The 13,939-nt window shown below is 34.9% G+C and overlaps 1 long non-coding RNA gene across 2 annotated transcripts; it reads right to left on the reverse strand.

Moving 5' to 3' along the window:
• Positions 1-2,943: 2,943 nt before the first annotated feature.
• LOC121083731 lies at positions 2,944-12,450 on the reverse strand. 2 transcript variants are annotated; one of them, XR_005826469.1, is made up of 6 exons: positions 12,276-12,450; positions 10,186-10,265; positions 7,735-7,797; positions 6,113-6,205; positions 5,121-5,234; positions 2,944-4,913 (listed from the first exon to the last, which is right to left on the reverse strand). It is a non-coding gene; the product is annotated as an uncharacterized LOC121083731 (long non-coding RNA). The 2 variants fall into 2 exon arrangements; XR_005826468.1 differs by lacking the exon at positions 5,121-5,234 and having other exon boundaries at positions 12,276-12,446.
• Positions 12,451-13,939: the final 1,489 nt, after the last annotated feature.

A 13,939-nucleotide genomic window follows, 5' to 3' on the forward strand; every position in this document is an offset into this window, starting at 1 on the left:
CGATATCCAGAAGATACCCATAGACACAGGCACATGGGCACGTATAAATCAGGAATTTCCTGAAAGTGTACAACAAACCTGCCCTAGTCAACTAACAAAAAATACTTTATTTTAGAAAGTTTTGGATCATAACCTTTCTGTACTCCCTTAGTGTTTAGTGTTTGATCTTCAATTAGAAAGAAAACTGTATGGTGTCAGAGCTATGGATAAAAAAAATAGATATCTGTACCTATGAATGAAAAAGCGTAGGCACATTCGCCATTTTTGCCTATTCATAACTGTTATGACTCTTCTCCAAGTTTTCTAACCTTTTTATGTTAAAGAAAAAAACACCTCTTGTAAACATGTAAGCATGTTAACAGCTTTTCTTACAAGTGTATTCTGTATGATGCTCATTGTATGTAGGACTGAATAAAAGACACTATTGTTCCATGCTGTCACTTCAGTAGAACCTGAAGTACATTACTTGCTTTAATTACAAGAGTTGAGGTTGCAAGATTGAAAATTATTTTTGTTTTGGTTTTTGTTTTCTTCTTGTAATCTGTAAAGACTTTAACACATCTGACTTTTGTGAAATACTAGCTAATAATAGGGACTTGTTCTTGCTATATGCAGGGAGATAAGCCTTTCATAATATTTATCCAGAATGGCATACACAAATACACATTTTCCATTTCTTTCTGGACCTGCTGAACCAGAGATTAAGGACTCAGTACACCTAATGTGTGTCATTTTCCTCCCCATGTACTATAGTAAGATTTGCAAAATGGAGTAAATAACAGACTGGGACCATGTTGCTAGGTAACATAGCATCTATGCATATATCTGTTTCCTGTAGGATTGTGATCTAGCCCTCTTCTCCCTTCTTGGAAAGGGTGATGAGTGCCAAAATAGTCATCCAATATAATTCAACATTTTGTAGGTGTTTTTCAGGGGGGATATTTGTATTGTAAATCCAAAGGTATTCTGTATAGAACTCACCCCTAAGTGTTTAATTATACTTTCTTCTGTATACTTTTTTACATGCTAGTGTGTGGATGCATTTGCTTTATCTCATATGCATTGCAATGTATAGTTGTACAGCAAAATAAGTTTAAAAAAGTTAAGAAAATGCAAAGAAAATATTATTCACAAATTTAAAGTTAAAAAGCCTTAGCTTTCTGTGCAAACTCTAACAAGCAGACCTATAAAACATCCACTCATCAATGCAAGCATTGGAGGAGGGTTGAGGGAATAAAGATATTCCTTCTTATTAGCAAGTTACTGAAGTGTAAAGTATGCAATCCGATCAAAATTAAGCTGGGGATTTTTTATTAAAAAGTAGAGTGAGAAGGTAGGTAGAAAACAAGCAGAGATTAATCAAATGAGTCGGAGGAGTATTTACTTCCCCTAGGATGCTAATGAAAACCTAAATATAGATATCATACTACCTGGTGAGGCTGAAGTAAAGAAATGTGCAGATCATTTTAATAAAACTATTTATCTATCTAGTGCATCCTTATGTTTTCATTTTCCTGTGGTGACAACTACTATGTCAGGTAGATTTCAAGAAGGACATTTGACATTGTCATTAGCAAGGCTACTTCGCATAATATAGGCCACAGAACAGTAACTGTGATGCTCCAGCTTATAGCTCCAATTCTGTCTAGCAAAGCATACTCAGCTTAACCTTGGCAAGAGGAAAACAGAGAAAAAGTAAAGTCCCAAGATGAATTATATGGTTAAGACTTCTGACTGCTATCACTGTACATATCATCCACAAATCTCAGCCTAAGGCAGTGCCAGGAGCCTTGGAAAAAAGTTTGCATTCTGTAAGAAGAAATAGGATAGCAATACACATAATTGTCCTGGCTGTAAATACATTTCTTATACTTATCAATTAAGATATGTGTATCAACGTAATATCAGCTTGGCCTACCTAAGCTCAGTCCAGAATTCTTAATAAGAGATAGATGATGTTAGCAAGGAAGGAAGGAAGAAAGGAATTTTGTTTTCTTTCAGGATTTGAGAGCCCTTTTTTTTGGCTATTTATACTTTTCACTCCCTCCTTTAGGTTGGACAGGAATAATCAAGTTCTTTTTCCTCTCAGGTTCCATAATGGATAATTTTCTTCTTCCTTTCTCCTTTTTGTTTAATCTCCCTCAAAAATCAGAAATCTGGCTTGCAGTCTTGACCATTGACCTTCGTGGGAAAAAAAAGAAAAGAAAGCACTGGAAGGTGAAAGGAGATTTATTACTTCTCACAAATAGAACATTTGCAAATGAAAACAAAGTAATGCTTTCATTAGCAGGATTTACCTTTCTTTCCATTTCTCCTTTTCTTTCCCTATTTCCTCACACTGTTCTCTTTGGCCTGAAGACTACAACTGCAAAAAATGAAACAGCAAATAAACCCTCTCCAACAAAGATTCTGTCCTCTCTTAAAACACCTTAATCCCATTAGTACCATCACTGCTCTGAAACCTTCCACTGAAGACTGTGTAACACCACCACCTCAAAAAATCCTCTGCTAAGTGTTCATCTTTTCCACAGAGAAATTCTAATGCACAGGTTAACCTGAAGTCCGTCTATTCATTTGCTTTTCACTTTATGAGAGTGAAAGGGTATCCAATAGGGGTCATAGTCTGAACAGGAGGAAGAATCTGAGAACTTCACACTTATGTGTGGTTATGCTTATGGCATCTCTTAATGTTTTTGTTCATGTATTTAATAAAAACCACTGCACATATTTTAGGCTAGTCAGATTTCATAATATCTTTTTTTTTCTCCTGAAAACCACACAATTAGAAATTTCAGACAAAGCATTAAGCAAACAGAAAAGCAGTCAGAAAGATATAACTTTTTTTAATATGATGAGAAGCAACTAATCTGTTATCAGTTTACCTGACAATTATTTTGAAAGCCAGCAAATTGTTCCATATGAATAACAAAGTCAAAACTTTATCTTTTTTACACCAGGCAATTTATTTATTGATTTATATATGCATAACATTAATGTCTTACTTCTTCAAATAATATGGAAGTCTTTTAAGAAATATGTTGTGTAGCCCTTCAAAAGTAAATTCAAAAGAACACAGCATATACCAAGATTTATCTCACACCTGTACACCTTTAAAAATATGTTTTGGTTATTATTCTCCATGCTTACATAAAACAGCATCAGGAGAGTTATGTAATAACACTTAATTTTTCAAGTGTTAGGTAAACAAAAAACAAAAAAAAAAAAAAAGAAGAGGAGAGAGAACTAACCTTGCAATAGATATTCAAATAATCCCCTACACAGTTAAATTTTAAGAACTGAATAACCATGTATCATTTTAAATTACTTACTAGTTTGTGTAATGCCTGAAAACAAAGCTTTACAAGTGTCTTTAAAAACAATCCTTTTAAAACCGAAACTGCTTTCCTTTCCTTCTAAACAGAACACACATCTTTCATAGAAAATTAAAATATTTACATCATACAGAGCAACAGGCAGATTTGAAATACAAAGTACAAATCATATTCAAGGTTAGTTTGTGACTGAATGTTGGAAATTATTCCACAGATAAACCTAAAATGTATGACTAATAACATTGCAGTCCATGTTTCCTCTGAAAATGGTCTGTGCTTATTGCTCAGCATGAAACATAGCATTATTTTTTCCTCATATGCATTTGACAAAAGCATATAATGTAAACAATTTTTCCATCGTATCTATTTCAGATTCTGACATAAACTCAGGCAAAAAGGAAGCCAAAGTCAGCTGCGTATGGGCAAAATGAATATATATGTACAGAGCAGTTTTGTTTGTTTGCTTGTTTGGTTTTTTTTGTCTTAATAAAAAGAACAATGAATCATTTTAGTCTTGCATAAGACTAAATACTTGTCAATTTGGCAACTGTCTTCCATTTTGGGTAGTTGTTTCTAAGGTGAGAGTTGAGGTTATTGAAAGAATCACTAAAAAGGAGAATCTTCATCCTGGAGGGATGATGTGTAAATTTCTCTTTGCTTATTTCCAGATACCTAACTATTGAGATTTACTGTTTCTACTCTTCCTAATTTTATATTTTCCAGCAATATCAGGCAATTGGAATTATTTTTTAAATTACTTTAGGTGTTAATCTAAATCATCAAAAATATAATGTAGTTTTTGTAGAGATACCCGAACCTAGTTCCAGTATTTTTTGTATGGTATATATCAAGTCATGTAAAGGAAAAAAAATCAGGTTATTCTCACCTTTTCCACTGTGCTTAGAGATTAATACTGTAACTGGTTTCTGGTTTAAACATCTGTTTTCATCTGCAGACCCATTCTAATGTGGGATGTAAGTTTGAAGAAAAATTTGTAAGAGGTTTTATTAATATTAGAAAACTCTATCAGATTGATACGACGGGAAAAATGCAGCTTCCTAGCATCTATTCCTAAACCAAAAGTATACTTTCCTGACATTTGCAATTTCAGAATTAGTTTGCATAGAATAGCAATTGGCTTATTAAAAGCATGTATGTTGAATGTTTTGCTGCCCTCAGCAGGACACCATATAATTTTGCATTTTATTTGCCAAATGCCTAGTTAAATGGACTCACAGCCATATTCCCTGCAATACATCAGCTATAATGAACAGTTCAGTGATTGATGTCACATGATATATGTACAACTGCTATCAGCTCAAATTGTTTTAACAGAAATTAGGAGAGGTTCAGTGATCAAAGACCTACAAAAATATGGAGTAAAACCAAGCTTCCTGAGAATGTGTAAGGCAAATATTTTAAAATCTATTGACGCAGACTCAGAGAAAAAGTGATAATTCATTCATAGATTAAAACAATAAACATATTATCAAGGTTTCTTTGTGCAGACACGTCTTTTTGCAGTGGAACTGGGATGTAAAGCTCACTGTTTTATCATCAATGTTTACAACTCTGATCATTCTGTAAACAGAAGAGAAAAACATCAGCTTGTTAGCAAAAAAATGTTCAGCTGGTGGCAGAAGCATCTCTCTAATCAAAGCAGAGGGAAAAGTTCATTGACATTAAGACAATACTTTAGAGAATATATAGCTACAGTACTATAACATTCCCTGTGGCAATGAATTATATAGACATTGGCACATAAAAATCTTTGTGGTTGATTGTTACCTGTGGTCTTTTCTTCAGGTTTATGTATTTTACAAGTTTCAGTGATTGGGAATCCATTGCTTCTATTTTAATATGGCCAGTGAATCCAGTGGTATTCCTTAATCCCTGAATTACCTCATATTTAACAAGGCAAACAGAAATTGTTATTGGTTATAGACTTATTTTTAAAAAATCTTCACTGATATCCAGATTTTTTCTATAACAAATGTCCTGTTATTTAACAAAGTTTATAAAGCAATAATCTTAATAAATTTTTGCAGGAATAAATTTTTTAACTTCAGTTTGAAATATAAAAGAGATAAAAGCAAATACATATCTCTAGGCACATCATTGATCATTAATGGACAACATGAAATTCAACAGTAAATGATAGACACTCTTTCTCCTTGCCTTTTTTTCAACTGAAATAAAACCTTTGCATGGGAATTGACAGATTATCTAACGAATTCTCTAGTCTGAGAAACTGGGAACAAGCCTTCAAGGTACACCAGGTATCATATTTGCCCCACAGTAGACAGAACCTAAAATAAATGTTCTAGTATTAGATGGATCAGCCTCCAAAAATTTTCATCATATACAGTCCCTATGATATTACTAAAATTAGAATAAAAAGTAAGACTTCATAATAATTTTGCTGTAACTGCACAGTATGCAAAAGAAAAAAACCCTTAAGATTAAATCCTCAGATATCTCCAAACAGCTAATTTTTAAAAGATATAACATCTTTTCCATCCAAATCTATCTCCAAGAAGCTTATATATCTAAATTGCTAACTTTGTTAGCATTTCCAGACTTGCATACTTCACACTACACTAATACTTCACCATCTAAGAAATATATTTCTAATCTAGGACAACAAAAAGAGTCATGATCTTCAGAAGTGCTACAAAGAGACTCTAGAATGGAGGGGCCCAGGTTTTGTCAGTCTCTGGGTCTAGTTCTGACTTTTAAAATATCACAAGGGTTGTATACAGTAACTTTGGATACGCTACCTGAACAGAATAAGGGCAGTATAAGTAAGCAGGAGCTCTAAATCATCATAAATGGTTCCTTTGCATTCATCTTTCCACCTAGTGTAGAGGCATCTAGAAGAGAGAGGAACAGCCAATGTGTGGAGAACACTGTTAAATCCCTGGAAAGAGAGGTCAGAAACCTTGCCAACAAAACCCAATACTTTCCAACTGTTGCCTCTGTGAATCACATATTTAAGAATTATCCTTGAAATCCACATTCATCACAGAAACTTCACAAACTTCACTCACATCAACAAAAGGAATTTGGCACACCAAAATCAAAATAACAAAATCACAACACTGAACAAGAATGGAAAATTTACACATAATCCACCCCCCATCTCTTCACCACATTTGCAACAAAATTTCCCCACGATCATTTTGCTCTTCACTGTCCAGCTATATTTTGTCCATGTTTTACCCGTTACCTTCCCAGTTACTATCTTTATCCTAAATTTCTCATGTCCCCTTTGGGATGCCAAAAAACACCATGGTGATTTGGCCTTGGCTGGACACCAGTTGCCCACCAAAGCTGCCCTATCACACCCCTCCTCAGCAGGACAGGGGAGAGAAAATAGGATATAAAGCTTGTGGGTTGAGATAAGGACAGGGAGGTCACTCAGCAATTACTGTCATGGGCAAAACAGACCTGACTTGGGGAAATCAGTTTAATTTATTACTATTCAACTCAGTGTAGGATAATAAAAAATAAACCCAAAATTTAAAAACATCTTCCCCCAACCCCTCCTTCCTCCTCTGGGCTCAACTTCCCTCCCAAATTCTCTACCTGGCACAGGGGAATGGGGGTTATGGTCATGTCATCACACGTTGTCTCTGCTGTTCCTCCCTCCTCACAGGGAGGGCTCTTCACTCTCTTCCCCTGCTCCATCATGGGGTCCCTCCCATGGAAGACAGCTCTCCACAAACTTCTCCAATGTGAGTTCTTCCCACGGGCTGCAGTTCTTCACACACTGCTCCAGTGTGGGTCCAGTTCTTTTATTCAAAGTTTTAAGATGAATACAGTGGCAAGTGTACTTTCTAGCCAAATTCACTTTATAAATTGTTTTATAACACTTTTTGTTTGTTTGTTTTGGCATTTTAGCTTGGCTTTGATAGCTTTTTTGTTTGTTTGTTTAATTTGGGTTTTTGTTTGTTTGGTTTTTGTTTGGTTTTCCACCATGCCTTAATATTTGCAATATTGTGTCACTGTATCATTTCCAAAAGGTGCCAGAATGGATCAACATAACATTTAACAACATGCACTTCCTCCCACTGTGCCTTTTGTTCAGCTTCAAGGAATTACTTTAAAAAGTGACTAGAAATACAGTAATACTAATTCAAACACTTATATGGTCCACAACTTTCTTGCTGGCAGTGAAAAACAGTGACAGTTAGCATTAGTGCACAGTAAACTTGAAAGCTCTGCAGCAAAAATTGACACCTGACATTTCAGACTAGGTAGAAAGACATCGATGATCCAATAATCATCAGAAGAAAAATGTGCTTGTTACCACTGGCCTGGACTTTCCTCTTATTGATCATGTAGGCAAAAAAAAAAAAAAAAAAAAAAAAAAAAAAAAAGTATGTTATCTTTTAGTTACCTTTGATAAACATCCCTGAAACATTTCTTATGGTTCATGGTTAACTATTGACTTCTCATGCTCCTGTTAAGCAACGTAATGAAGAATTTCTGAGCACATAACAGCATAGCAAGTGTATCTGACTATAAGAGTAAAAGATAAATACGCATCCCAAGACAATTTCCCCCCATATAATTATCATAACATTATGTAGGAGTAGTAATTTGGTAATTTCTCTGTAAAATGTTTGTGTTTCTTTCTGCTTTTTAACTTACCACTTAAAAAAAAATCATGGAATAAATCTGACCACAATTTGTCAACTGAGTTTAAAAAACATCTTGCCCATTAATAAATTATATTAACTATACAATGTAGATTTTTACTGCACTACTATTGTACTTGGATAGGTAATAACACATCTGGAGCGTCTACCAGCAATTTCAAAGACAAGTTAGGCTTCTGAATGGGATCCATTTCTTATCCATTGGATAAAAAGATCCAAATAAGATTTATGTATAAAAATGCAGGTGCTGCAACGCCTAATTTTTAGATACCTGGCCAACAAAGTTGAAAACAGAGCCATCAATAACATATCCACATTTTATAATGCATAGAGACTTACTCAGAGTGATGCCTTTCACAAAGAGGTTTTAGACAGTGTAGTATTGTGGGTGCTTTGAATAAAACAATTATTTGCATGTAAATATTCCTGAAATAAGGACACAGTGTAAAGTTGTAGAACTCAGTAGGAAAGGATGCTGGATGATTTCCTTCACTCACCTTTCAAAGATTAGTTTATCCCTTTAAGGTTGATTTATTCTATTTATTTATTTATTTGAATGGATGGATGGGATCTTTTCGTAGAGAGTAGAAAAAGAATAATATGGGCTTGGTCTTTTTAGATATATCTTGGGACACCAATGCAGGCAGCTGAGAACCCAGTGGTGTGTTCTTAAAGTCTGCAGAAAAGAATATAAACCAGCACCCATCTGTCACATTGAAAAGTTCACAGGCCTGTAACGAGCACATAGTATATATTGCACAATGCCAAGTGTGAGTTCTTTTCTCTACTTCCAAAATGGTTTGGATATTCTGTTTTGAAATGGAGATGGGATTAAAAACATGAAAGGTTCTTTGACACACTGACTGAGTGCCAGGACTTCTGCTTCCAGACTACTGAAATGTGCTCAAATGTCTGTGTTCTGCTTATATACTATGAGCATATACTACTTCTACCATATACACCTCCTATATACAGAAGTTAGGAAAACATAAATTTATATGGCATATGAGTATGGGTTCTTTTCAGATTACAGTTTTTGATTTAACACCTTGTTGTTTCTGAAATTCGTGTTCCTGTTTAAGATATTTTCTGTGTAGTCATTTAAGTTTTATCTTTTTCTATTTTTGGTTTTCTTAATAATAAAGTACTGCCTCCAAACCAAATCTTGTCAAACAATTCAACATTTTATTAGTTTTATAGGAAACTTTTTCTCTTTTCTCTGAAGGATAACTATTGTTTAGGAATGAATATGGGGATAAGAAGAAAGATAGAAAGTAGAGAATAAGGTAAAATGATATAAAATACAGTAGAAGACAATGCAATACAGTGTAATAAAATATAAATTAAGGCTTTTGCTTGTGTAGGAACCTGCACCAATGATCAAAGAAACATCACAACTTCTCATCAGCATGTTTCCAGCTTTCTAGACACCAGCATTGTTCTAACAATCTTCCTTCTCAAGCATATTAGCCAGTGTTCCTATTATCTACTGCTAGTATTTTGTGCCTAAAAAAGTGTCTGGATTTAATCGTGTGATTGTGTGCCATTTCAGATGCCCTGCTTCTGAGGGAGGTTGGCATTTTTGATACAGTCTCCATGGAGGCCTGAAAACATCAGGCAATGGAAAGCAGGAAGCAATGCAAGAGCTTGTTTCACGTGCATATGGGCCACGCTTGGCACTGGCCCACTTACACTGAGCATTGAAGATATCACATACTGGAAAAGGTTATGTTGGGATCTTTAGCTATTTTCAGGTACCTTTAGCTCTTGGTTAATTTAAATAGAGATATTTTTGTGGTTAAGGGAGTTCTTCGCCAAGACTACTTTTTGTGTTGCTACTTTATTATCCCATGAGAAATTAAATCAGAATGCTGCAATGCCCAAAGCCTAGATGGTGACGGGAGGTGCATGTGTAAATAGGTAATAAATAGGAAGTGCAGATGGTGAATTCGGGCCCTTATCCCAAACTGTGACTCAGACAAAAGGGATTAAATTGCATTCTATGTCCCTAGACATGGAAAAAGCAACTGAAATTTTGATAATGAATTGGACTGAGTTACTTGATTCAGCTGATTTTGGACAATATGAATAGGGCTTTTAAAAATAGTGATACACGGACCTGTAAAGACTTATGAAGTATATAAAAGGAGCCTGTAAAAGGCAAGTTTTAAAAAAATAATAAAATCTACCTGTCAGTTGGCTTAAATTCTTTATAAAAGATCCAGTCAGAATTCTATAGGAATCTGTAGACTGAAGGAGACTGAAGCCACTGTTGCAGAGGAACATAGATGTAATCATTAACATCAGTTATAAGAAATGGACAATAAAGTAAAGTAAGAAACAGAAATATTTTTAACTAATATGGAAATTATGAAAGTTTTTTGGAGTCAAACATAATTACCACCAATTAGGATTCTTTATTATAACTTTTGTATGCTAGATGAACTAAGGACCATTTTTTGACTTTCCATGCACCTGATGTGATGACACTGCTTTTACACCAAAAAAAGCAGCAGTTATTAATAGCTTAATCAAGCAGTATAATCCAAGACTAACAGATATTCACATTTTAAAGTTCTTTTGCCCCTTTAGAACTTCTTAAAGCATCTTGAAGAGTAACATTGAATCTTTTTTTATCATAGCTAATGATGTCCATTAAATTCAAGTTATAACAACCTGCACTTAAAGTATTGAAATGACAACAACCTGCACCTAAAGTAATGAAATCAGAAATAACATTGGTACATATTTCCTCCATCAAAATAAAAGCTCAATCCTTCAAAAGAAAGACATCAGTGACTTTTACCAAGTGCTTTAGCAAAACATAGAATATCAACCTGAGAAATCTGCATCCTGTTAAAAACAATGGGAATTAGATGCCCAAAAGCATTGTGAATCTGTGCAGTAGTTTTGAAGCTTCACAGAAATGTTTTAATGAGGTAAAAATCAACAGAAAAGCACTTAATGGAAGTTATCCTAGAAAACAGAATATTAAGGTAACAAAGAACAACAGTATATTTAGCGCTGGCTCCAAAGATCAATTCTTATCAAAGCTCAACCTGAATGGAAACATGTAGTAATAGGTTCTCTAACAACTTCTTCTAAAGACCACTAAAGATAATTTTTCCAATCTGTTTCAGAACTGAGGTTTTCTTACTGAGTACACTCTACTGGCAGCTTACTGCCTTTTAAATTAAGGCTCTACTGAGCCACATGTGAGAAAATTTGCTGTGACTCAGAATGCATAGGAGGATATATTCTGAGTACCTCTGCCAGCCAAAGCTGTAAGAGTATCCCAGAAGGAAAAATGTAACCACTCTGGTAGCAGTTGATGTTCATATTGAGGATTTTAAATATTCTCTGCAAAAGGGATCAAAAATGCACAGCCAATGAGTAATTAAAAACTAAAATAGAAATGTTCTCCACAGAATGAAAAAAAAATAATCAAAGATATACATTTAAACTACATTCTGAAAACAACACAGATCCTGGAGCAGTAGTGACAACGGCTGCCACTGCGATGTACCAGTTAATACACTATTCATTCTGAGCTCAAGTGAGTTTTCTCAGAAATGGTTCCATGATGTCAGGAAGCAAAATGGCATATGCTGGTATACCAAAGAAATGTATCAGAAAAACAGCTACAAATCTTTAGGAAGGAATAGCATCATTTAAATGCATAATAAGTATTGTTTCTTCAGTCAGTAGACACTAATCCTGTTAATTCCTTGGAAAGAAATCCTTGTGGATGTAAAAATGTACATAGGCTCAAAAATACCATCTTGGACCAAAAAAATTCCAACACTGAGGGAGACAAAATGTGCAAAACAAAATCCAGCTCAAGAAATCCTCTTATTTGAAAATGACAGAGAATGGAAGATTAGGGAGAATATCACATACACTTTTGCTGTTCCTGCATTTCCTTAAGGGCCTGTCCATTGCTCCTGCTGTGTGACCTGTATTGTGGTCACCTTGGTAGCATTCTCTACCCTGTTCTTACAGCTTGTGTGGCAATGCAATCCACAAATAAAAGAAAATCAGCCCCCTTAAAAAGAAGCAACTTACAAATATTACATCTATATCCTCTCTAAAAAATGTTCCCTTCATCATTTTTCCAAATCTATCTTTTGATGTAAAATGCAAAAGAATCATCAGACTCCTACATGAAGTGAATTGTAGACAAGACAGTAATACCTTGGCTGCACCCTACTGTCACAAAGTAGCAGAATATCTTTGTAGCCTTAATATGCAGAGATTAATTTTTTAAATAGAAACGTACCTTTTACAGCACAAGATGACAAAAAGAAAGCAGACACTCTGTTGCTGCAAGTGGAGGCAAAGATTTGTGTTTCATTCCTACTTCAGTATCTCTGGTTTGTTCCTGATGAGTTAATGTTTGTTGTCAATATGTCTAAAAAGAAAAAATAAATAGCAAACCCATGGACCTTGGGAAAATAATCTGTGACTTCAAAGTAAAAGAAGTCAGTCAATACATTTTACCAAGGTCTTTGTGTTATTTTCAAAGGATGTAATAGTTATTTAGGATGTTTTGATCAATATATTTGTCACACTGAGAATATCAAATCATACCAGCAATCTATGAGTCTCCAAAAAGATTTCTGATCTTTTTCTTTTACTTAAGATTAGCCTCTAACATCCCTCCTAAATGTGACAAAGATTTTCAGTATTTTTGTAGTGATAGCTGTTTTGTATTTTCATTCCTTTGAGAATTTCATACTCAGCAGTATGACTGTTTTCTGCTCAAGTCCATGAGGGCTGTTAGTTTTTAGTTATATATTACCCACGGGTATGATTAGTCCTTTCCAGAAACATAAATACTCTACTAAAGAAATTATTTGCTAAAGTTCAAATGTAACAGAAAAAAGGAGGAGGAAATAAGTGCAAGAATAATCCCACATGTAAATTTGAGTGAAAATTGGGGTTCATTTTGTTCTTTTCTTCATATATACTTTTTTACTTTTTCCTCATTTTTCTGCACACATACAGGAACATATGCACACATGGACATTCTTTTACATTAATTTTTCCTGTCTTTTTTAACTTAGATGTTTCTGTTTATCTACACAACATTGTTAGGATATTCTGAAAGCTTGTCCACATATGTGAGTGTATATCCAGAGATATATACATGCACATATACATTAACAGCTTAATCAAATTACATACAATTTCAGCACCATTTCAGATATCCTAGATCATCTTGCCACTCTAAAGGATATAACTTTCACTTAAAGCCTATGTCAGCAAGATGTAACACAAATCAACAGATATATTTCCTATGCTAACACATCTAAAGGGTGCTGTAACAAGGCTTTACAAGTCAGATTCTACTGTCTGTGCTATAGCTCCTTCTTCCACAGGCCAGGCCAGGCCATGCCATGCCATGCCATGCCATGCCATGCCATGCCATGCCATGCCACGCCCCGCCCCGCCCCACCCCACCCCACCCCACACCACAGCTGCACATCATCCATGTCAATCAACCCACTGCCTCTGAGGCAAGGCCACAGCTGCATGTTATCAGTGCTAATCAACCCACTGCCTGCCTTCCTCTACAAAAGGGTACTAAGTGCTTATAGGTGATTTCTTCCCTTGATCTCTGTGGACTGTAATGGGAGATCAAGTAAGTAGTTCATGTAAAGATATCCTCACTGTAGACACACAAAGTCAGGGTAAGCTGAGTCCCACCTAGATGACTAATCATAGGTGTCTAACGCTATTTTACATGCTCAAAGTTGTTCCACCTTTGTTTAGTTATCATTTCAGAAGAGTATGGATCTCCTTTGTTTCCTGTGTCATACCTATCAATCCTAAACAGGTACCTTAGAAGCTTAATAATATCTCAAGCAGTTTAGGATGTAGGTAATTTTAAAAATGAATCACATCCCTAAAGTCTTTCTTCATTTACTAGAGATTATGTCA

Source organism: Falco naumanni, chromosome 2 (genome assembly GCF_017639655.2).
Source record: "Falco naumanni isolate bFalNau1 chromosome 2, bFalNau1.pat, whole genome shotgun sequence".
NCBI lineage: Eukaryota > Metazoa > Chordata > Aves > Falconiformes > Falconidae > Falco > Falco naumanni.